The sequence below is a fragment of the Phasianus colchicus genome, chromosome 21, assembly GCF_987193195.1.
Source record: "Phasianus colchicus chromosome 21, bPhaCol1.hap1.1, whole genome shotgun sequence".
Taxonomy (NCBI): Eukaryota; Metazoa; Chordata; class Aves; order Galliformes; family Phasianidae; genus Phasianus; species Phasianus colchicus.
This window is the reverse complement of record NC_143456.1, coordinates 3,232,105-3,255,920: the sequence shown is the minus strand read 5'-3', so window position 1 is coordinate 3,255,920 and position 23,816 is coordinate 3,232,105. Positions and strand designations below refer to the sequence as shown.

The following is a 23,816-nucleotide window of genomic DNA, read 5'->3' as shown; positions in this document are numbered from 1 at the left end:
TTGAATTTCCATGGAAATGCCATAGTGTTCTCTGCTCCATCATGTTTAATGTTGATGGTAAGCTAGTAGGACATCTTTTATGATTAAACAGCTCTGTAACCTCTCTAGCACTCTGCTTCCTTTGTTCCATGTGCTACAAATTCAGAGAGAGAAGCTGTGCCTGCAGACTTGCTGGTCATTGCAACAGTTCTATTCTGCATCTCTCCATCCTGGCTGTCTGCTGCTGCACCTGGATTCAACAGTGCCTGCTTCATTGAAAGGCTGAGCCTGGATGTGCCCCGAAGTTTTCTTTTAGGTAGTAGAGCTTTCTACTTTGTTATTGGTGCATATTAGTGGGAATCGAGCAGCATCAGAATCCTAGAGCACTGTGCAAATGAAGTTTAAAAACCTGCACACCCTGAAATCCCAATCAGCAGGCACAGAGGGGAACCATGGAGTTATTTTTATCTACTTATGGGAAGCGTAGTCCAGAAGAAATGAAGTAATTTGCTGTAGCTGCCTTGGGGTGGAATGAATCTGGGGGGTGGGGGAAGAAGTTGGAATCCAGATATCCTGAAATGCAGGCTGATGCCCAGCAGCAGAACTGCTTTGCACATTGATGCATCTGGTCTAGAAAGCAGAGAGCATTTCTGCACTGTGGGTTTAGCTTCTTTGTACAGTGGAAGAATGAGCCTCTGGGAAAGGACTCAAATGCTTTCTGAGAGCAGTTCTGAGATATCTAGTCTTTTAAAATGAGTTCCTTTTCTGCTTAAAGCTGTTCTGTGGTTCAAATCAAAGGCATGTACAGATTCTGAAATGAAAGGTAATGTGCAGGTCAGCACAATTTAAAAGTGGGAGTTGCTTTAATGTACATTTTCCATTGGCTTTGTCGAGCAGAGAGGGCCTGTGTTTTTGCAGGTTAGAGCAAAACTCAGCATAGATACAGGGGTGAAGATTTCTTTCTCGGTAGATTTTAAATAGAAACATTGTGGGAACATCTTTTAATTTTAAGCTCCAGTGTTTATATGAACTAAACGTTAACTCTAAGTCAGGATCATCCCTGTTTACAGTAAAATCTGATTTTGTATAACTTCCCTCCCTCTCTTTCAAAGGGGAAGTGTTTTAGTTGTTGGTATTTGTGTAATTCATCTTTTTCTCCTTACCCCTTTTCTCTGTGGTATATTCCCTGCTGGCTCCTTCTCCTTTGCCTTTACAACTAGATTTTGATCATGCATGAACAACACCTGATGGTGTGAGTGGGACAATGTCCTCATGGTAGTGCCCTGCCAGCAGCAGTGACATTCCAGCCCTGAGTCTGACATTGATACCTGTTCCAAACAGGTGTTTAAGGTGACATACATGGGGTTTTAAGTGGCTTTGTTTTTACTTCATGTCTAAAAGCATCCCACTGCTATCTTAGTTCTTGACTGTGAAATCATTTGTGTTCACTTTGTGAACACAACTTACATATGAATGAGAATTGTGTATGTATAAGGGAAAAAATACATATCAGGACTCTATGGCCATATTATTTTTCATGTATAATGTCCACATTTGTCAGTTGCTAAATGACTTGTAGAATTCTTTGATATGTAATTTAGTTACTTTTTTCTATTTCAGATGAAGTTGAATTAATTTCCCAAACCTTTTCTCTTTTCTTGAGACTGTTTGTTTTGTTGTTATTCTATAGGTAAATAGAAACCAAAGTTTCCATGTGCCATCAACACATGTCAAGTCAAAAGATCTTTCTGCTCTGAGATATACAGTCCCCTCCCTTTTTGCTACAGCTCTACATAAGAGACATGAAACTAATCTGGATGCAGTTCAAATAACAATGTCACTTTTTGTTAGTTTACTGTGTGGCTTGTAATAATTAGGAACCATGTGTAGTGGCACTCTTTATTTTCCCACATCTTGATTTGCGTTAATGGATGGCAGCTGCTGTTTGTATGACTACAGTAATCAGAAATTCTTTTGGTTCTGGCCTTAGTGTACATGAAATTGTATTGCTGGTCATAGTGCTTGTGTTCCTTGTTGAGTGCGTGATTAAAAGCTATCTGTTTGCATATGTGTGCATAGGGGAACTTTACTTGAACTATGTAACTATAATTTAAATTATATTAAAACTGAAGTCCTCATGGAAACCTGCTATTGTAACTTCAGAAGTTGCACTATAACATCCATATTGAGAAACCTGATGACTAATGTGAACAGAATGAGTTTTATTGAGTCTTATTGAGTAAATAGTGAATAAGGCCTGGTAGACTGATGCTGATTTGTATCAGCTATGACTCTAGGCCAGCAATAATTTTGCTATTTGAAACCTTTGTTGTGGCCTGTGCTAGAATTTTAAGAGGTGGGATAGCCTGGTTTAGTGTAGGATTTAGAAAGAGAAACTCTGCAGCTGTGAAATTAAACTTTGAGCATTCACAATAAGTGATGGCTGGTTACAGTTGGGCTGGAGGTGGGCCAGAAGGAAGGTCATAGCAGTACTCCTATTGTGTCTTCCATGGCCTTGCTATTTTGTACAAGACTGAGTTATCTCTGCTAAGAGAACAGTGACACTAAAATCCAGGAAGGCACTATTAAATGGAGGACGATTCATTCATTTTCCTTCGAAGTACTGCTCCAGTAGTGTCTGAGAGCTTCACCCTTTAAAAGGTATTTTGTAGGTCTTCTGGAAGGTCTGCCTTTTACAGCATCTCTCTTTCACTGCTGGCAGACTTTGTAGCAGGAGCACTTATAACTTCTCCCATCTGCTCTGTGGTTAAGAGTCCCTGTGAGCAGAAGCCTGCAAGCTTGCATTGCATACGAAGTGCTTGCAAGCATCCCTATCCAGTCTGCCTCTCATCCTAAGAAATGAGCCCAGCAGATAAGTTTCCCGAAACCAGCATTCAGATATCAAGATGTTCTGGGTTGGTCGTGTGTAGATTTACTGTCAGTTGAATGTTGTCTTTCTCTCATAAAGTTCAGTTGTAAGATTTGACTTTATCTGTTTTGAAGATGAGGTGAAGTGAAGAGGGCAGGCATAAGGGTGACAGTAGCTTCCAGCATCTTACTTGCAACTGCAGCAAGAATGTGAGAGAAGGAAAGAGGTGTGTGCAGGCTGTCTTTGTTCATTTGGTGATAATTCATTCTTTGGTGGGTATCATAAAGGAAAGCTGGTGGAGTTACTTCCCTTTCTGGAAGGATGCACTTTAGGTGAAATGTACATTTCTCTGCCATAAAATGAACTGAAATTGACAGTCAGCACATTCCCTTCTAGCAAGGATTAACATCATAAAATTTCATTCAAGTGGAGCAAGTCCCCTTTCCTTCTCTCTCTTTGCTCACTTCAAAGCCAGTGACATTTTTGATGTTAGTATTTGTAGGATTGCAATTCCCCAATGCTCAAGTAGTAGGGTTTGGTCCTACTTCAGAGCTTTCTTCACATTTCTTAAAAAAAAAAAAAAGTAAAATTTGTGTGATCGTGTAAACCCATGGGTACAGAGCACACGAATAAGATGAGCAGCATCATGATCAAATCACAAGTCTGGCTGCAATGTGTCTGCAAGTCATTCCTGGATGGATTGTTCTGTAACACTAGCAAGTACTTTGAAGTCTTTTGAAGTAGGCTAGTTTTAAATTAATACTTTCAGCAATGACCTGCTTCCTATTTAAATTTATTTTACGAAGACACTCTCCTTCAGCAACAGGCTGTAGCATTTTTTGGTGGATGTGGAATGGGGATTGTGTGGCTTCTTCCAGGTCCCTTGCATGCTGGGTGCTGCTGGAAATACAGAGGCTGCCTTGGAGCCCTGAGCTTAGACTATTTGCCTTAGCAGGCAGCCCTTTGCTAAAACTTGAAGCACGCAGATTGCAATTGGAAGCCTCTGGAACTTATTATGTATCAGTTTAGAGAGAACGCAAGTATATGTGAAGGTCTGTGCAAGAACAGTGGGATGTGAGGCTGAGTGACTGAATGCAAGTAAAGGGGACTGAGATGGCAGCTTATATGGAGCAGAGCTCAAAATACAAAGTGTGACACACATCCAGGAGAAGAGGGAACTGAAGCCATTAAGTTGCAATTGCTTGACTCCCTTTGCCTCTGAACCACAGAAACTGTATGCACATTTTAATAACGTTGTGGTATGAGTAAGGACATCATTGTGCACAATTCTTTTGCTGACTCTAGTAATAAAGCATTCTGCCCTTTATTTATAGGACTGCCTCAAGGATCTGACAGGAGGAATTGAGTATGCTGCCAAGATATTAAATGAAATTCCCCAGAAAGACATTCAGTGCACTAAAAGAGCCTCAAAGGCAGAAAGGGAAGGAAATGGGCAAGGTAAGTCATACATAATGATCTCAGTTGGCGTCCATTGATCTCGCCCGGCATCCTTTGAGAGTGGAATATCCATAAAAGTCTTTTAAAAGTCACTTGGATATTCTGGGTAGTGTTTGTGCTCAGAGATGCACATTGTGCAGCAGTAAGGCTGACTGTGACAAGCTGTTTTCTTTTGACTCAAATAATTAAAAAATACAAATAAAATTGTTGCCACAGTCCCTTGCTGTTAGTCTGAAAAGCCAGCAAAGCCTATTTTCTCTTGGATGTCTCTAGCTGTCTCCATTCTTCTGAGTTTTCCCTGAAGGGGAATCATCAGCATGGGACTGTAGCAGGAGAGAAGGAAGGTCTGTTAAGCTTGTGCTGTGTTGCACACGGGTCAGTGGTTGGTACTGGGGAGAGTATAGGAATAGGGCAAGCGTGTAGAGACAGTCTTCAGAATCACTGCTTTCAAACCATCTGTGGCTCAGAGCCTTACTTAAAGTCTCCCTGATTCAGTATGGAATACATGGACCACCGTTCCATTTCATGCCCCTACAATTTCAGAGCCCTTCCCGCTTTCCCCTCTCATTATGTCCTTTCCTCCTGAGGAATCCTTGTCTGCTTAAGTCGTGCCTCATACAGAAGCCATTCTGTTCATTTATGAGTTTCCTGCTCACGAATCTTTTGCAGTAAAAGGGAAGTGGTTCTTCAGAGGCAGACCTGTTGTGAAACTAGTTCTGTAGCATCCCTGGGCTGTAGATGTAGTGCTTGAGGTGAGAAAACTCCTGTTCTATAGGAAGTCCTAGGAAACGTACAAACATCAAGTGACAGTGCAAAGGTATTGAAGTCTATACACTTCAACTAAATATTTTTTTTTAGAAAATTATATTTTGGTTAAAGGAATTGCTTGTGCTCTGAGGAAACACTGCACTAGTAAGTTCTGTTACAACTGGGAGCCTGGGGGTTCTTTGTTTTTTTTTGTCTTCTGTGCTGTAGGGAGTGTGTTTCAAAGTTCAGTTAGTGGCTCTTGCACTTTAATACTGAAACAGCTACTTTGAGGAGATTGGATAGGAAACACAAATATTTTACAGAAGACAGGTAAGAAGTACATGCTTGTTTCCAAAACACTTAATAGTTTAGGTCAATGTTTTGTGGCAGATCGAGTGTTTTCCATACCAACATTATGGTTGTGAATTGTATTTTGACTCTTTCCTGCTCATTCTTCCAGTAAAAACTTTAAGGCTACTCAAGCTTTGTCTTGCTTTCTAAAATACAGCTCTAGTGCATTATTGCCATTATTACAGTGAGGTTCACTAAGTGTTTGGATCTGTACAACCCATGTGAGAGGTGTTGAGGCTACAGTATCTGAAGCTTGACAGGCTGTAGATCATAAACTTGCTCCAGCTGCTCTGATTTGGGTAATTGGTGAAGAGTATAATGCCTTTTCTTCCTTCTTAAGTAGACCATATAACTCTATTCACCAATATGACGAAGATGAGGTAGGTTATGTTTTTTCATTAAATTCACAGGCATTAGCTTCTTGAGTCATCTGTATTTTCACTGTTTATTTGGATGTTATGCAGTAACAGTAGCAGACACAGCTTTATTTGAATAGTATTTGTCATTCCCAAGGGTGTAATGCTCTATACAGGTTTAGTGATTGATAGTGTTTTTGAAAAACTGGTCTGTCTGGCCCTTTGAGTTCAATTCACAGTCAACAACTCAAAGGGAGTTACTCCTCCACTCAATGGCTAATAGTCTGTTCTCCTTCAGTGCTGTATGTATTATTCTTCTAGGTAAATATCATGAATCTTTCCCCCCAGTATATAAACAGTAGTGATGCCATTTCCCAGAATCGTAGGATTACCAAGGTTGGAAAAGACCTCCAAAGTCATCTAGTCCAACCATCCACCTACCACCAATGCTGCCCACTAACCATGTCCCTTAGTACCACGTCGAAGCATTTCTTAAATGCCTTCAGGAATGGTGATTCAACCACATCCCCAGGCAGCCCATTGCAGTGCCTGACCACTCTCAGAAGAATTTGTTTCATAATATCCAACCTGAACCTTTCCTGCTGCGTTCCCTCTCGTCCTATTGGACTAGGCTCTTATTTAAGACTTTGTGGACAAAGCTTTGTAGAGTTCTTAGAGCCCAAAACTGATAACAGTCTTAACATAAAGTTGTTTTGATCATCACTGAAGTGCAGTCACTTCTAAGCAGGAAATACAGCAGGCCTTCTTTACCAAAAATGAAACTGGATAACGTGCTTTGGGGCTTTTTCTTCTTAAGACTGCACCAATTCTGATTGCTTTGGAAAAGCAACCGACTATGGCTTGGTTGGACTCTGGCTGAAACACCTGTGTGACACTAATTTACAAAGTCTTTCCAAGTTTTGATGACCAAAAGATGTCAGTGCTTTAAAAAAAAAAATAAATAAAAAAAGAACTTTGAACCTGGGCAAGTACTTCACACTGTTCCCTGATGTTTTTAATAGAGTTGTTATTGATTACAGAGGGAGTACTGGCTTTTCTAGCATTGGACTTTCCCCTAAACAGCTGCACCTAAATTTTAGCAGATGTTTCTCTATTTTGGGCTTTTTGAAACCTCTAAAGCTATTTTCCATCAAAGTACATTAGGACCAAATGGTGAATTTCTGAGAGTCAAAAAACTTTGTTTTTATCATAGAAAATAACAGAAGAGGCGATATTAAAGCTTTTATTGTTGTCTTCTGGATTAAATTGCTACAAATTATTCCATATTTAGTCCAGTAAAACACTTGTGATTGCTTTGTATTGAATACAAACTGTAGTGAAGTAAAGCAGCAGTTAAATAGGGTGATGAATTAAAAAAGAGCATCTTCTACAGCTGGCGATCTGTCTTTGTGCCATTTATTATTTCCATGTTATACCACATGCTGGTGGTAAATGTGGCTTCTTTGTAGTCAGTGTGCATTTGTGTATGTGTAGTATCTCAGTTTTACCCTGATGTTAAAATGATAGGAACCATTGCTTTCAGTGAGTACAACTTTTGGAGTTGAGAAACAACTTTTATTCTGATGAGTAAAAACACAACTGAGCACTTGTAACAGTTCACTATGATTAGAAGAAAGGAGTTTCTATTTGATATCTATTTCCTGAGTTATGTGGAAACATCTAGCACGCTTAGGTTTTCAGTTGAGTACCAATGCAACGACAAAAATGACTTCTGTCAGTTATTTGAATGGAGAAGACTGGAAAGCAATTTTTTTCTTAGGGCTGTAAAATTTGTGTTGGAGAAGGGGTTAAGTGTATATCCTCCTAGCAACTAGATTTCTAGTGACTGCCAGGCTTTCTGTGAGACACTGGGGCATAACTTTGAATGTGAGATGTCTCCATTGCCACCTTGTTCTTTTGGTCTTCTGCAGCACCTTCTTTTTTCCCTTGTAATGTTTAAATAACTTGGTTCAGTTTGTAGATGTAGTCCCCTGTTTCAGCTGCCACACAGAAGCAAGGAGAAGAGATCTCTTGGGCTGCTCTTCCTATGTATAGTCTTTTTCTAAAGCTTCTGCTAGATTATCTTGGATTCCTAATGAAAAAGTAATCTTTCAAGCTATATTTAAGATGACCATTGAACTAGAGATATACTCCCTTGTACCTGGGTTCTGAAGACCATCTGGCCTTCCCCAGCATGATTGTCTGTTGTGATACTGCTTTCTTGATGGTGTGAAGCTTATGTTATGGGAAACCACTAGTCTTAGTGGCAATGAGAATACAAAAAAAAACTTGGAAAAGACTTTTAAGATCAGCATGTCCAACCATCCACTCAATGTTATAAATCTACTGCTAAACTGTGTCCCTAAGTGCCACATCCACAGCAGCTGTGAGATGGTTCTTGTCCATCACCCATTCATACAATGGCAGCAAGTTTTGCTCCTGTCAAAGGATTCTGTTCAGGATTTCCCATCCTTGCTTCATTTGGATCAGGTTTGAGACACTGGGCCAACTACAGACAAATGAACTCTGATGTGAAAACTCTTACTGAGTTTTCTTTAACACTGAAACTGAGGTAAAAAGCCCTGTTGAGGGATGAGGACTATTTGACAGTGCTTGGTGCTTGGGAAATATGCTTATGTGCAAGCTTAGTGTCTGTTCACAGAATACTGCGTGCCTATCCTTTAGAATATAAGAATAAACTCCTTTCTCTCTAACAGACAGGGATTGAAAGTCAGAAGAATGATTCTTGTGGAACAAGAATGCTTAACATTTTTGTTCTGTATTTAAATTTCAATTTTTAAAATGTGAAATGCTACATAGGAAGAGTCTGTGGGGATTACAGGGATTTGGCATTTGTTCAACTGGATTAAAAGCCTTTATTGTTTTAATTCATCTATGCCTTCACAACTTGTGTAGCCTGAGAACAGAAGCCCTAAAAATGTGTTAGGAGATCATGCAATAGCTGTCATCTTTGATTCATGATTAGAAGATGTTTAAGCCCTTTATGTGCTGGCCTATCCTTTCATGTGGGTGAGGCTGAATGCAGCGTAATAACTTTTTGTCATGAATGTTCAATATATTCTGCTATTTTGACTTTCTTTCGTCTGCACTGACTTGTTAAGAAATCTGTCCAGATACATGGGAATGAGATCCTCTGCTTTAGAAGAGGTAAACCATGTTCTACACAGAGGAGATTCCTGTCTGTGAAGGAAGTCTGAAATACAGAAATGAGGAATTTAGACAAGGGGGCTGTATCTGAAGCAATAGGGTATGACTTTGTGGGACTATGGCCTGATATTTCATTGAGAACTTCTTATGATGACTTGGATACCCAGAACAACTGGTGGTGGGAATCTGTAGATGTGAAAACTCTGGGGGATGTTCCTGCCAACTTTCTGAATATTCACACAGGAGAGAATATTATCTCAGCAGGGAACAGCTTCATTTAACTCCTTAAAGTCAGAAAGGCTTAATGATTTATTCTGCTCGGTGTGATTTAAGGGTGTAAGAGTCCTAATGATAAACGAGACTCTCACTTGAGGGAGCTGCTGTCACTTAGCTGTAGAATATATTATGCTGACATATAGCAAACATGGAAAAAATTAGTTTGGAAACTGGTTTGGTTAAAATAAGAGACTAAGCTGGTGTGAAACTGGGGAGAAGCCATGGAAGAAGCACAGATTTTGTTTAAGATGCTCAATGGCTTCTACTTGGATAAGTTTTTCTACTTCATCCATACAGATAACATTCAAACTTCAAAAGGTGATGCGTGCGATAAGCTGTTATTCTATGAGGCAGGTCACCCAATTCATTTCCATCTGATGTGAGGTGTTAATTCAGAATTCTCAGTGACTTCTTGATCTCAATTTTGGGAACAAAGCCAGTTAGATATATTTAAAGTGGAGGTAATATCAGGAAGGTTATTCACACAGCTAGGAAACCACAGCAGTGACAGAATAAAGACCATCTATCTTCCAAAATCCTATAAGCTTAGAGCAAAATAAGGAAAAAATTGTGCTGACTTCCTTGAATTGTTTTACCTGAGAGAATAAGACAATTGAAACTTGTTCCTAGCTTGAATGTTCCATTGATTTAGATGAGGTGTGTTTTGGATCATAAGCTAGAACATGACATTTATTTGGTTAATTTTAACATTGCGGCTGTTTTTAGTATTTTGTTTCACCAAGAAAGCAGTGCAAACAACTCTGCCAGCCAACTTTCCTTCCTTTCACCTTGCAGCATTTTGTTACTGATTTTTCCATCTCATATCCCCACAGTTTGTGCTCTTAAGTAAAGAATCACTTCCTTCTTGCCATACTTTAATTTGGAAACTAGTGACTGCTACACAAAGAAGAAAAAGTTCTAATTTTATGGCAGAGTTGCTGGTCTGTCAGAATAGGAGTGAATAGGAGCTCATTTTTGTTTTGAACAACGTTGGGATTTGGACATTTGTTGGATTGGAGAAGTGGTTTTTAAGTGAGTTGAACACGAGGAAAATTAATATCTTTAATTTCAGGGATGTTGCTGGATACATATATGTTTTCTTGCTTATAGCAGCCCTGAAGCTGGGAGTTAAAGGTTCAAGATACAAATTACATGGCTTGCGTTTGCCCAGAAAATAGCTTTAGTAGTCATCTATAAATCAACAATTTTTTGGTAATATTCAGATGTAGTTGGAGTCAAAGCATAACTACTCTACCTTTAATACTAATGGTCACTTTTAATTTCTCTTCAGAAAACTAATTTCTCCTCGTATAATGGATCCTTGGGTGTTTTTTCAGTGCTGCTATTTTTATATGCAAAATCAGTTTGGGGCCACATTTTTCCTAGAGAACTTAGGAAACTGCTCTGTGGCATTTCTGACTATCAGTAAGCATCAGCAATAGCAGCTCAGAGGCAACATTAATTGACTACTTCCTAAAATAGATACTAGACTTTTTGCAGATACATACATTTGTTTGAATGAAATTGCTTGTAATTATAGCCACTAAAATTCTACTTTCTTGTGCAGATGCTGGGCCAAGCTTGACATCATTTAAAACTCCCAGAAACTTGAATTGATTGGATGTATTTAAGCAAAGTTTTCATGTTCTCTACAGAAAAGAATGAGGTGTCTACCTGAAAATGTAGTCCTTGGAGATACTACTTAGAAGGATCATTTTCTGTCTGTGTTATATGTTAATCTTTATTATTACTAGGCTTCTGCTCTTCATAACAAAAGGAGAGAAGGACTGTGAAATCCAAATCATGGCAGTGAGATATGAAGAGAATACAAGGTTGGAGCTCAGTAATGGAGATTTCATCTGGTTTGCTCTGCTAATGGTAGGTGGAAGATTTGTGTTTTTATTGTATTTAATATTGTCACTTATACCCAAGAAAGTGCAAATCATTATTTCTAAGATGTATAAGAACAAAGGTGTTAAAGGTATGGGGGACCAAAATCTGATAGCTGAGTGAGAAGGTATTGGCACCATGAGTTTATTTTGCCTTTGGGTAGAATCTTCTTCAAGGGAGCTGCAGGACACTGATCTTGTGCTTGCAAGGGAGTGCATCAGCTGAGATATTCCAACAAGCCTTATCTCATGTCTCTGCTATAATTATTCATCTTGGAGGCTTGGTGTGCTAAGGCATGATGAGTGCAGATGTTATCTGCTGCATGATGGAAAAACAAGCACTTTGAAAACCAAACAAACATGCTGGTTACGGTAATCCTCATTCCCCATGGCGGTTTGCAAATCATGCAAACATAAACAATTCTATAGAATTTTGAGCAAGTGTAATCTGCTCCCATTCAAAGAGAGCTGGATTGTTGCTTCTTGCAGCTTTAGCTTATGAAATCTGTAACGTAATTATAGTGTAGAAATAGCAAGAATGGAGGGAATTTGGCTTAATGTGCAGCGAGTTCTCAGATGGGAGATAAATACAGATATTTCAGGAAGCTATGCACAAATTGAGCAACTCATCCACTGAGTGAGAATTGCATCTTGGCTTGGAGATCGTTTTGGCTTCTTCCTGAGCAGGCAACACTGCAAGAGAATGCGTTGGAGATTTACTCCTTCTCCCCATGACTTTCTTGACAGATTGATCCAAGTCAGGTCTGTTCATCCCATCAAAGAACTGGGAGCAGAGCTGAAAGGACAGGAATTCCCACTGTGTGCATCCTTAATATAGGGCTCAAGGACCCAATTTATTGTTGGCTGTGCATTAGATGAGCATCCCTGAGGTGAACCCCCTATTAGTAGACCTGGTTAGCTATAGAATGTGGAGCACTTCCAGGGAATTCCCTTCGTGTCTGCTCTCAAGTGCCAGCCAGAAGTGGTGGAGAGATCTACCACAGTACCTTGTGGGACCTCTGCTGAAGGAGGGTTTAACCCTCTGATGACGGAACACATGCATCCCTTTCTGTCACTAGCATGGGGTTGTTTGGAGAGCCTAAAGCTGGCTGCATGAGGGGGAGACTCTAGGTGACACTATGGGTATGTGAGGGTGTTAAAATTGGCTAGTGTGAGTTGGTGCACTTGGCCTGCTGCCCAAAAGTACAAACAATTGTGGGAAGACTTCAAACGGTTTTTAATGGCTACACTACAAGAGCTGTGAAGAATGCCTTTATGCATGCATCTTTCACAAATAAATTGCAAGAGGAAGTGTCTTTCTATTGAAACATTAGAGTGGTGTAGTTCATAATGCTCTACGTAGCAGAGAGCTGAAACGCATCCATAAATAATGGCAACTGCTGCACAGAACAAACAAGAAATTTGCCTTTTGCATATGCTTTGCTAATCTGCTTAATAATGCAAATGTATGATGGGATTTAACATGAAATCCTTATTTAAAGTGCCAGCCTCTCTTGTCAGAGCAAGATGGGATCAGCTGTTGATAATTAGCACTGTTTTGGGGGGGTAGAACTTCCTAGAGTCCTGTGGAGTTCAGTGAGTTTAGGTTAGCTGGTGTTTCTGGCTTTGTGGGCTCAAATAATTTCTTTCTGGTGCGCAGATGGGGAGGTGCTGTAAGTGACTTGGCAAATGTAGGTAAATGTGTTTGGGGATGGTGGCATTACCTGACCTGAGAATTGGGCAGGAGTTCAGAATGGGAAGAGTGGAGGAAAGGTGTGGAGGGAAAGAAACAAAGACAATGTAAGGAAGAACAGAGAATATGGGTCGCTTTTGGGGTCTGAAAGAGTAAGAATGAGGTGTTGTGTTGTTTTTTTGTTTCCTTCAAATGGACTTTATCCAAATAGAACTCCTAACTCAGGGCTGGAAAGCATTTGTTTTGTACTCAGTGCTCAGATGTGTTTCAAAATTGGCACCTTTGCATGCCTCAGAACAGGAGAAAATCACTTGTTTACAAAAGTCCCTTCTCTGCCAAAAAAGGTCAGTTGTGTTTATGTGCACAGGCTGGATCTCACCTCCTCCTCAGAACCCCACGTGTGTGTGCTGGAACCCCATCAACGTTGTTTTTTAATGTTGTGTGATTGATCTGTCCTGTGCTGTTGCTTTTAGCCTTGAGGCTAATTTTTAATACATGCTCTGCCTGTGCCAGCAGTGTGGAGCCCGTCAGATGGCTCTGAGGTGAGGCAGGAGGGCAGCAAATACAGCTCTGTGCCTTGTTGCTGCAGCTAGAGCACTGGCATGGAACTTGGTATGAGGGCAAACCTTCTCACTACCCCTCCTAAAGCCTGCTCTTTTTCATGCTGATTTCTTAAACACGAGCACAAAGTGACTTGCAAGGCCCTTCCCCATCCCATGGGAACTCCTCCACTTTGCTGCTGGGTGGAATTGGCTCCTGCTACTGGGAGAGTCCTGGGACTGTGTGCTGCCATGTTCCTGGCCAAGAGGCTCCTTACTCATGATGTAGGCTCATGTCCTCAGTCTTGCAGGCAGACATTCATTGCTTTGTATCAGGATGAGGGAAGCAGGTAAAGCCTTTGGGCTCAGACGTTAAGACCCTGGAGAACGAATGCTAGGTCTTAGCTTGTACAGAAATGAAGCTACTGTGGAGTGAGTCATGTTCACATCTCTATTAATCACATTCTAGCAGTAAAACATCACGATGGAGGCAAGCTTTAAATTGAAGAGATAAGAAAACAGAAAACAATGCAAGTTGTAACAAATTAATTTCAACTGTGTAAATTGAATGCGTTAAACCTCTTTCTATACGGGTGCTGTGTCAGAGCTGGAGTGGCTTTAATTTTCTTTACATCTTTAATAGCATTGAGGCATTTTCATTTTTCAAATGAGAGGGTTCACTCCAGGGTTTATAGCACTTCATGCATATGGGTTTCTCTGCAGATTTTCAGCTGCTATGTTTCCAGGCTATTGATGAGTGGGTTATTTTGTAGTTCTTCATCTCCTGGTACTTTTGTTGTTTTAAAGCTTTGTTAATGATCTCAGTGAGGACTCGGGGTGGACTTACAGCCTCCTGAGTGGCTATTTCTGCCTCCACTGAGATAGTGGAGGAGTGGTGGTAAGAAGAGAGGTGCTGGCTGTGTATTTAAAACCACCTATTCTTGGCATCTCTGCACTAGTAAAACTGGCACACCACCTAGTAAGCAGGCAGTATGCCATCCTGACAGATGGCTGTGCAAACAAGCAGCCAAGAGGCTATACATGAGCATCAAATGCATTTGTTGAGGGCAGCACACCCAGCCAGAATCCTCCAAGAGGTTCAGCAGCTCCGAGTTGAAAACCAATATGTGAGAAAATGTCATTGATATTTCAACTCGGAGCTGGATTAACGGGATAAAGACAATGCTGGAATTCCCAGATCATAAACAAGTTCTGGGAAGTATAAGATTAAATTCTGCCTGCTGCTGGATGTGAAAGGGAAGGCTATCACATTGACTCCTCCACTTCTCTCTCGAAATGCTCTTCATAGAATGGGCAGTACAGCATCCTCACCTATTTCGTGTCAATTAGTTAAGAATGTTGGACACCTAAGGGGCTGCTTTTTTTTTACTAAGCCTGAGTGCTGTTTCTGTAGTTAGGATCCTTTGGCAAACTTACATATTAATGCTGAAATACAGAGATGATGGTGGAGGTAATGTCCACGTTGTAGCAGTATAGTAAAATGCTGATATGCTTCTCAGGGTAATTGAGTGGGACTTGAGATTTCTAAATTCAGCCCTTTCCTGACGTAGCATCACAATGTGTGAAATTACTGTGCTTCATCTTGAAAAATTATTAGCTTTTTCACTAAATGCTCTGGCTGGAAAGGTAGGAAACTTCCTCCAATTCTTTGCACGTGATTGGAACTTGAAAGAATAATTTGAAACCAATATAATAAAGAAAAAAGACAGAAAATTCTAGTTTAGCAAATCTGGAATGCAGCTGGCACCTACAGAAGTATTTTTTGTTCATCTGTGGGGCCATAGCATGCGCTTCTAAACAGTGTAATTACACTGATTAGCTTTATTCACAGAGTAATCAGATCAGCGCCTGGTGAAATGAGTTGTTCCCCCACCCCCCACGCTTTAAGACATAAGGAGATTATTTTCATTTTGTAGGTTTCACAGTTTGTTAGTGCCAATATGTTTTTTTTAAAAAAAAAGTACTGATAATCATGTGGAACAGTTGGAACTTGGTGAGTAAATTGGTGTTCAGACAGGAACAGATCCCAAGGGAAGTGCCTTAGCACATAGCTTGCAAGGGAAACAGTGGACTTCAAAACCATCAGTTTCTCACCTAAATATTTATTTATATTGCAGTGATACCCAGAGGCTCCACTTGATGGGGATCCAATTGCAATGAGAAGTAGAGCCACTGATGCAGGGTCTATTGATGATAACTGCACACCTTGGCCAGCTTTCCCACCACCTCCTGTGTGCTAAGGCAGCATTGCTGGTAGATCCAGGATCTTAATCCGTTATCATTGTGTTGATCTGGAGTTCAGCGTAGCGTGAGCTGAAAAATCTGATTATTTTATTTGTATCATGATCTTAGTTTTTCCCATTTAGTTATTGTATAGGAAAAAAAAACCAAAAACAAGACAAAGGCTTCCAAATAGTTGCATTATCTTGAATGTTTATTTGGTGACCAGTTATGATTTTCTGCTCCATTTCAACTAGGATAAGAGTATCTAACTTACATAAGGAACTTGACAGTGCCACAGCCTCAGTAATACACATGCAAAACAGATCTACAGTTTCCTTTGCTTATTTGAATTAAAGAAAGCTAATTTATACTATTTAGTAGCAATAAGTTGTTTTCCTATCAAACGATACTGTAAACTAATTAATAATTTGTCAAAGCTTTGAAATTCTACTGCTGACCTAATTTACTTTACTGCATACTGCTAAGACTCCACAGTGGTATGACCAAAGAGTGCTCTTGTGGTCTTCCAAAATTGAAATGACTCCATAAATCTCCTTCAATCCAATAATACATTAATTAAATAAATGTATTGTGCATGCCTTTTGAACACAGATATTCATTATTTTGCTTGATGAGTGACCTTAGCTAGAATTTGCTGATGTCCAAAGGGGTAAGCTGCTGACCTCAGGAACGTGGTTAATTTTAATTAGTCCAAGACGTGTTCAGACTGTGTTGTTTTGAAGCATTTTAATTCAGTTTTGATGGCATTATTCTCAGGGAGCATGAAACAGATGCACATAATTCTTGTTAGCATATTACTTGAAGCTGACTTCAAACATGTGTTCATTGTAAATTGTCAGACTGTTTTCATCCATTGGGAATCCAGTCTGCCAATTTGCTTTTCTTTTAAAAAAAAATAATTGTTATTAGTACTACTGTTATTGTTTGCAGCTCACACACAGGATCTATGGCATATGGTTGGCCCTTTTTATGTTGAGATCTATATGGAAAAAAAAGCCTCACTATTTCTCACTTGTTTTTGTTCTATGGAAGACTGATTTCTTTAAAGGAGGTACTTCCAACTTTTGTTGCTAGTTAGAATTTTTTTCCTGTTCTGCTTGCAAAAATGAATGGTGACCATCTCAGCATAGTCTTATAAATGATAATGGGAGTACCATGATGACCTGCTTGAGCACACCTTCTAGTTTTTGGGTGCTGACTGTGGCACGGCAGTTTCCTTGATCTCAGACTTTGGCACTCTGCAATAGGAGGTGTAACTATTGCATAAGCGTTGATGCTGTATACTACTGTGTGTTCAGGTACATGCAGGGCTTAAAAGACCCATCAGTTACTCCAAAGTTGTGTGGTCGGTTGGTTTTCCCAGTAGGAAAGAACTGAAAAGAGAGTTTCTGTCTAGAAGTATTGGCCAGTATGGTAAGCTTTATAAGAGTTCACTGAGCTCTGTGCACCTAGATAGGTGTGAGCGGGATCATAAAGTTGTGCTGCTGCTTCTCTTATGTGTACTTGAGAATCTTTGAGGCATTTGTATTGCAATGCTAATGAAGAGATCAATTTAAAAGTCATGTTCTTGTGGTTTCTGTTTCTTTGTTTTTTCTGCCCTTATCTTGTACTGTCTTAGGCCATGTTGTCTGACCAATTGCCAAGGTGTTGGGCATTGATCTGGGATCAGCCTTCCCAGCAGAACAACATCATATTCTGCTTATTTTGCCTTTTCAGGAACTGAAGGCAGAAGGAATAACTTGATTCTCACTGTGGCTACTTAAATACTATAGCAGAAAAAAAGAAAATAGAAATTACAGTGGAAATTGAAAAGAATGTTAATCTAGGAGTGATTCTTCATTTTCTAATACTCTGAGAATGTTTTCAAAACTATCATAGTTTCACTTTTCTATCTAAAAGTAGAGATGGGAGAAGAATTAGATAGCATGTAGAGATGTACAAGCTCCGTTGTAAACTCCCATCCACTACTTGTTGTTAGAATGTGGATTTGAGTGCATTTCTTCACCAAACTGTCCCAGCAGAAGTGGATTCCAGATCACTCTGCAGGCTTTTTCTTGACTTCTGATCACTTTAAGATAAGAAATGTTCTACATCATCTTGTGCCAGATGAGCACTGCCTCTCTGCATAGTTCTCTTGCTTTACTCATTCATTGCTTTCTCTTCAGTGTGTATTATGATACCTTATGTTATGATATTGAATAAGGTTTTGAGGTATTTTTTTGACTTCTTTCTTTTTGACAGAAGAAACCTGCTTGCAGAATAAGTCTATTTGCTGAGTGCATAACATGTGATTTCTACCTAGATGAAAATGTTGGGGATTTCTGGCTTACGTTGGAATAGAGGCTCATTAATTACCCACTGCAGTCAGTCGTTACTATCTGATTTTTTTTCCTCTGCGAAAGAGAAGATTATGTTCTTGTGGCCTCTTGGGGTCACACGATTGTAAGGCACAAATGTCTTGATGTTGAAAGGCTTGGCTGAGCATAGCCATACAGCTCTGCTTTGTTAGGCAGGAGCCTTAGTTTACAATCTTGGCTGTAGTTCTTCCTCCCAAGTCTGAAAAGAGCTATAAAGTTAACAGTTCTCTGCAAAATTTATGCACCTTGTGAAAATGTTGGAAAACATTCTTTGGACCTCTCCCCAACTAAAACTACTTTAGCTTGGGAGAAACCAGTTACACAGCCAATCTCTCCTGCTGCTTTAGATTGGTTCATGCTTTGTATGACCCTCGATCTTGAATGCTTTCATTATGTGTTCCTTATTCCTCTGTAATGTCTACTGCTAGCAAGAACAAGTGAGGACTGAATTTGGTTATCTTGTCAATGACATAAATTGGATTCAAATTACAGTAAGATGTGACACTTGCAGTAAACATGTTGGAAGAAGAATAGCACATGACTTTGTACTGTCTGACAACTTGAAGCATGGGACAGTTTCTTTGTGTTTCTCTCCCCTCTCCCAGCAGCTGTTGCCCCATGGCAAAGGTTGGAAATGAGTGGACCCTTCCAACTCAAGCCATTCCTTCCAACTCAAGCCATTCTGTGATTCCAGGATTATGCAAAACTGTTCCTTCTGGCATCAGTACTTAGGTTATCCTATCATAATGTGTCGAGGGACCTGCAGGTCTAGCAGCACTCCCTGGTGTTTGCTGAATTAGTAGATACTGGTTAAAAGAACAGCAACAAAAATCCCTCAAACACTGAAGGAGCTGATGTGAGGGTGTTGTCTAACAATAACGTGTCTCCATTACAACTTAATGGATCCCTTCTGTTCTAAATGCCAGTACCCATGCCCAGGTGCTGAGAAAGCATTAGATACAGAGGAAGCATGGGCTCTCTAAGGCTTGAGCAGAGCTGTGAAGGCATGGCACCAATCTATTGTGCTCTGTCATGTGTATGACTGGAATTGTGTGATCTATCAGATAAAACAGCTGCTCAAGGGATGTGCTGACTGGGATCTCCACCTCCTTTAAGAGGCAGAAGTGCAAAGTACTGAGCTGTTCAAACCATCCTGTATCTAGGAGGCAACTAGTGACTCTGGTATGTGACTTCTGGGGGAACATTAGACTTGGAAAGACTTCTCTCCCTGCTCCTTTCTTGAGTAAGAAAGAAGTTTTCCTTGCCCATATTGCTTTAGGCTTATATCTCAAAATGACACATTGGTACCAAAGATTGTAGAGCAGAGCACATCGCTCATGATGCATTACTCCCTATCCACATAATTCCTCTGTTTTTATGATCAAAATAAAACACTTGAAATATGTTCTCATCTGCTGGATGGGAGAGAGAACAAAATGCTGGAGGGGAACCTTTAAGTTGTATCTCTCTGGACTTATTTATAAGATTGAACTACTTTTTTTCTTTTTACCCCACAACCCTTTCCCTCTTTCTCCTCCTTCTTTCCTTCAAATACTCTGACTGGTGCTGACAGAAATGATTATAGCTTATGAGTGATAATATAATTCAGTTTCCCTCAAGGAGAGATGCTATCAGAGAAGGTTTCTTTTAAATATACTGGTTGAGAAGGGCCATCTTTCTTCCTAGAAGAACAGTTATTAATCTCTTACTAGTACATTTTCATATCGTTTTGGACATTTATTTCCATGCTGTGATATTATAAAACCAGGCATTTGTGTCAGTTTTGATGCAGTGCAACATGCTGGAACATGAAAAGGCGTAATTACCACTGTGGTCATTTGAATTGCTAACCAGATCCTGACATTTTCAAATCGGACCAATTTCTTAGTGATCCAGAAGTGAGCCTGGATGCTATATGAGCTGCATTTCAATTAGGCAACTCAACATTTAAAAAGGAAGTGCAGAGCACACGTTCCTAAAACACTGCTAAAATGAGGAAATGCTTTCCTAGTTTTCTGTTGCTCCACTAGATTAAATGTTTAGCTTGTGAGTTTCCTTGATAACATCATAGGTATTGTTAATTCTGATGCATTTAAATATTCAATAAGGTCTCCTTAAGGAAATGTTTTCAACTTTTTTTATGGATATAATCATAGCAACCTGCTCTAAGACCACATTTATTTGATTTGTACATTCACTGAGGTGAACTCTTGGCATTCCTGAACTTTCGTGTTATGGAATTTGTTCTCTGGGCCCCATTTGTGGTGCAGGCTTCATAACAAGCACAACTTGTGCTTCCAGCATGACTAGAGAGCTGAGTTTTAGACCAGGAAAGGAAGTGCAGCAAGGAGGGGAAAATGAATGGGAAGAACACTTCTGTTTTGTGGAGTTTCAAGAAAATGTCTCCCTTATTTGGTGGGAAAGCAGCATCAGTATTAGACTACATAAGGCAAGAAAGCATAAAACACAGTGTTCTAAATTAATATAAAATACTTGTATAGGATTACTCAAATTTTCTTTCATTTACTTGGGAAGTTTTACATCTAAATACCTGAGGAGGCTGCACACAAACCACCTCTCACCCTTTTTTTCTTTGACAAATGCCAAAGTGTTTTCCTACATAGAAAAGGTGAATTCTGCTCTAGTAGGGGAAGATATGTGGTTCTTGTCCTCTTGTGGACTAAATCCTCATTTTTCTTAAGCTGTGGGTCTGCTTATTGAATGAAGGAGAGAGAGATGACAGAAGCCAGCTGCAGGTTCCTTTTAAAGATCAGACTTGAAGCTTTTATAGATAGGGATTTCACCTTTCCTGCCTGAAAATATCAGATTTGCATATCTGTCATAATATTTTTGTGTATTAAACTATGGAAGTATAGCTGTAGACAAATGAAGCTAAAAATTGACTTGAATGAATGGTTGTTTTTGTTATAACTCTTTCATGTTTTGAATGATTGAGAGGAGTGCTCTAATTCATTTTTGTGGAAGTATTTCAAACAGTTTTTTTTATTTTCCTGGCATGCAGCTCAGTGTCTGCAATATTACTCATCGAACCTACCGTGCCTGAATTGTCCTCCTATCTTTAAAGTGAGTCTCTGGTTCTGTTTGAGTCCCACACGAGTCTTGGAATGACTAAACCTGTGCTGATGGTGTTATGATGTGTGGTGCTTAATGCAGCCTTTTAGGAAGTAAAGTTGATCTTTAGAACATGGATAATCTGGGCATATTGTGCTTTGCAGTCAAGATGGCAGTGGATAATTTCCATGCAACAGATGTGTTTGATTATGGCAACCTGGGGCATGAAATTACTCCTAATTCTAAAACTAGTGGATTCAAGACAGTGCTAGGCTGTGCAGTTATTTCCACTGCAGAGATGTCTAGACACCTCACCCAGGGAGCCAAGCCCCAAGGTAATAAGCACTGTAGTATATGCAACAAAAGCTCTCTTCCAGACTGAAACAGGTTTAAAAATACACTTTAAAGCACACTGGCAGTTCCAAAAAGGAGAAGAAAGTCTGTTCAGATTGTGAAATTCCTGGTTTAAAAAAATAAAATAAAACCACTGCATGGCAAGAAGTGAACATGATACTGTGCACAGTCAGAGATTCACTCATTACCTCTTAGAATTCTCTTCTTTTTGTGAGTCTGTCTGTTCAGCCCACTGTGCATCACAGCTGTCACCATATGCTGGTGCATGAGTGATAGTAGGCTTATGATGGAAAGTATGTATGATGCAAGGGTTGAGAGACTGGGGTTTTATAATGGGCTGCCTCTTGCCAGCTTGCTTGACCTCTCACCAGTATGCAGGGAATGGTGTGATGTGTCTGTTTTAAAGCAAAACTGATGCAAATGGCTAACGAACAATATTTATGGCTGAATGTCTGAAGGTTCAAGTCCAAAGTGTGAAGCAATTAATAAACTCATTGGTACTTGTCTTTGTGGCTTCTTTTGTGAAGTGCTTATGGCAAGTCATCTCAGCCACTTCTGCATGCACTTCCATAGCTGTGGACTGCTTGCCTGTGCACTGCTATTCTCAAACGAGCATTGTGTTGCTTGTCCTGAAGAAAAAATGCCAAATTTCCTTAAGGCATGAGTGCAGCTGGGATTCTCAGTGCTAAGAAAAACTGGATTGTGTGTGCACCTGTAACACGGTGTATCTTCTCTGTGTAGTCAATGTCATATTGTTAAATCAGAGCTCCATTTCTCAGGCATTTTAGAAATATTCTTTCGAATGTTGCCTTTGTTTTGTTCTTAGCTCAGCCATGGTAGAAAACAGGTCAGATTATGACCCAGCCTAGAGCTGAGACAAAGACTTGTGGGCAGAATAGTGGTTGCTGCCATCCATCACTTGCTCCTCTGTCAGATGGGACAAGGTGAACCTCTTCCCATCCCTTGTGGAGGCACTCTGGCCTCATGTCATTCCTCCATCAAGAAGCTGTCACCTGCAATGACAGCAGGGACACGAGTAAGTGCTTGCAGGGGATACAAGAAAGCATTGCTGTGAACAAAAATTTCAGCTTTAATTAGTAGTGTTAAGTGATGTCTTGAAAGCCTGTAGGTATAAACAGACAAATAAGCTAGTAGAATTAAAAACAGATGTTAGAGCTTAACTCCTTTAATAACATCCTCTGCCTCATCTCCATTTAAAAAAAAAATATAAAAAATCTTATGTCAGTTAATGCCCAATTCTATTTATACATTTCTCATTTGCATGCAGATTTAGCATAATGTATTCAGGAAGGCAACATGCTTTTTATGTGAACAGAGAGGGCCTTTAGTATTCCTGAAATCTTCCATTTCTTTCCTTCTTCCTAGCAACCTGCCCAGATGGAAGGAGCTTGCCTTTAAGAACTAACCAAGTTATGTCTCAAATTCCATAAGCTTTGTTGTCCATAACGATAAATAAAATCTGTAGTAAAATCCCATAGAAATGTCACCTGGATTATTGGAAAGCACTCTGGAAACTCTTAATGTGAAACTCCTTCAGTGCTGTAAAAGCACAAAGAACCCCTTCCAGATGCACTGTCCTCTGCCTTTCCAAAGCAAGCTGTTAATTGTGACCATCTGCAACTGTAACAACTGTAGAAATGAAGAAGGCATGATCCTCATCTAAACAGTGTGAGTGCACAGCCTCTGACCGTGGCCAGGGCATGAGAGGAAGTGTGTGCTAAGCCAGCTGTTAATAAGGAGGAAGAGGGGGGAAAGAGGAGAAAAGGAAAATGCTGTGGCTCCCTTTCCCCTCAGGCATCTCTAAACCAGCTTTGCTTTGCCCATGAAATTCCTGCTTGCAAAATGCCTTGCATTGCTGTGAGTCTGAAGAGCATGAACCAATTGTAGTGTTTGTCTCCACATCTGGATTTATACAGGAGGTGTTCTGAATCTTGAAAGAAGGGTCACAGAGGTGAACACTGTTGTCAGCAAAAGGCTTTTTCAGTAAAGCTGACTTGGAGATGTACAAATGCTTCCTGATTGACTTTATCCAAGGATCCCTCTAGGATCCCTATGGCAGAGATGTCAAGAATAGCACCCAGGTGAATCCTGAGTGATATTTGGCAAAGCATATTGAGAGAAGAAATGACTGTGAGAAGTAGGGACATCAATTACAATGTCCTGCTGAGTTGCAGACATCACCAGAGTGGAATCCCCATTCTACACAAGCAAGAGGTGACAGATGAGCAGCAACTTGCCTCTGAGCAGCAGCATCTTCTAGCTCCTGCAATTGTTTGTCTCTGTGTTTAGTGCTGGAATTGAAAAGAAAAAATACAGTCTGGTCCAGGTCTTCCAAAGGAGAATGAGTGTGTCCTGGTGGTGAGAGTTTAATCAGAGCACAGCTCTTCCCATCAGCTTCCTTAAGGGGCTCAGCTCTTTGGGA

The 23,816-nt window shown here is 40.1% G+C and overlaps 1 long non-coding RNA gene across 1 annotated transcript in view; it reads left to right on the top strand.

Annotated features, from left to right (window-relative positions):
• LOC116228201 (uncharacterized) overlaps positions 1 to 23,816 on the top strand; it is a 49,669-nt gene that overhangs the window by 6,247 nt on the left and 19,606 nt on the right. The window contains exons 2-3 of the long non-coding RNA XR_016459182.1: positions 4,183 to 4,306; positions 10,959 to 11,082. This is a non-coding gene — a long non-coding RNA (uncharacterized LOC116228201). The remainder of the gene's footprint in view (positions 1 to 4,182; positions 4,307 to 10,958; positions 11,083 to 23,816) is intronic.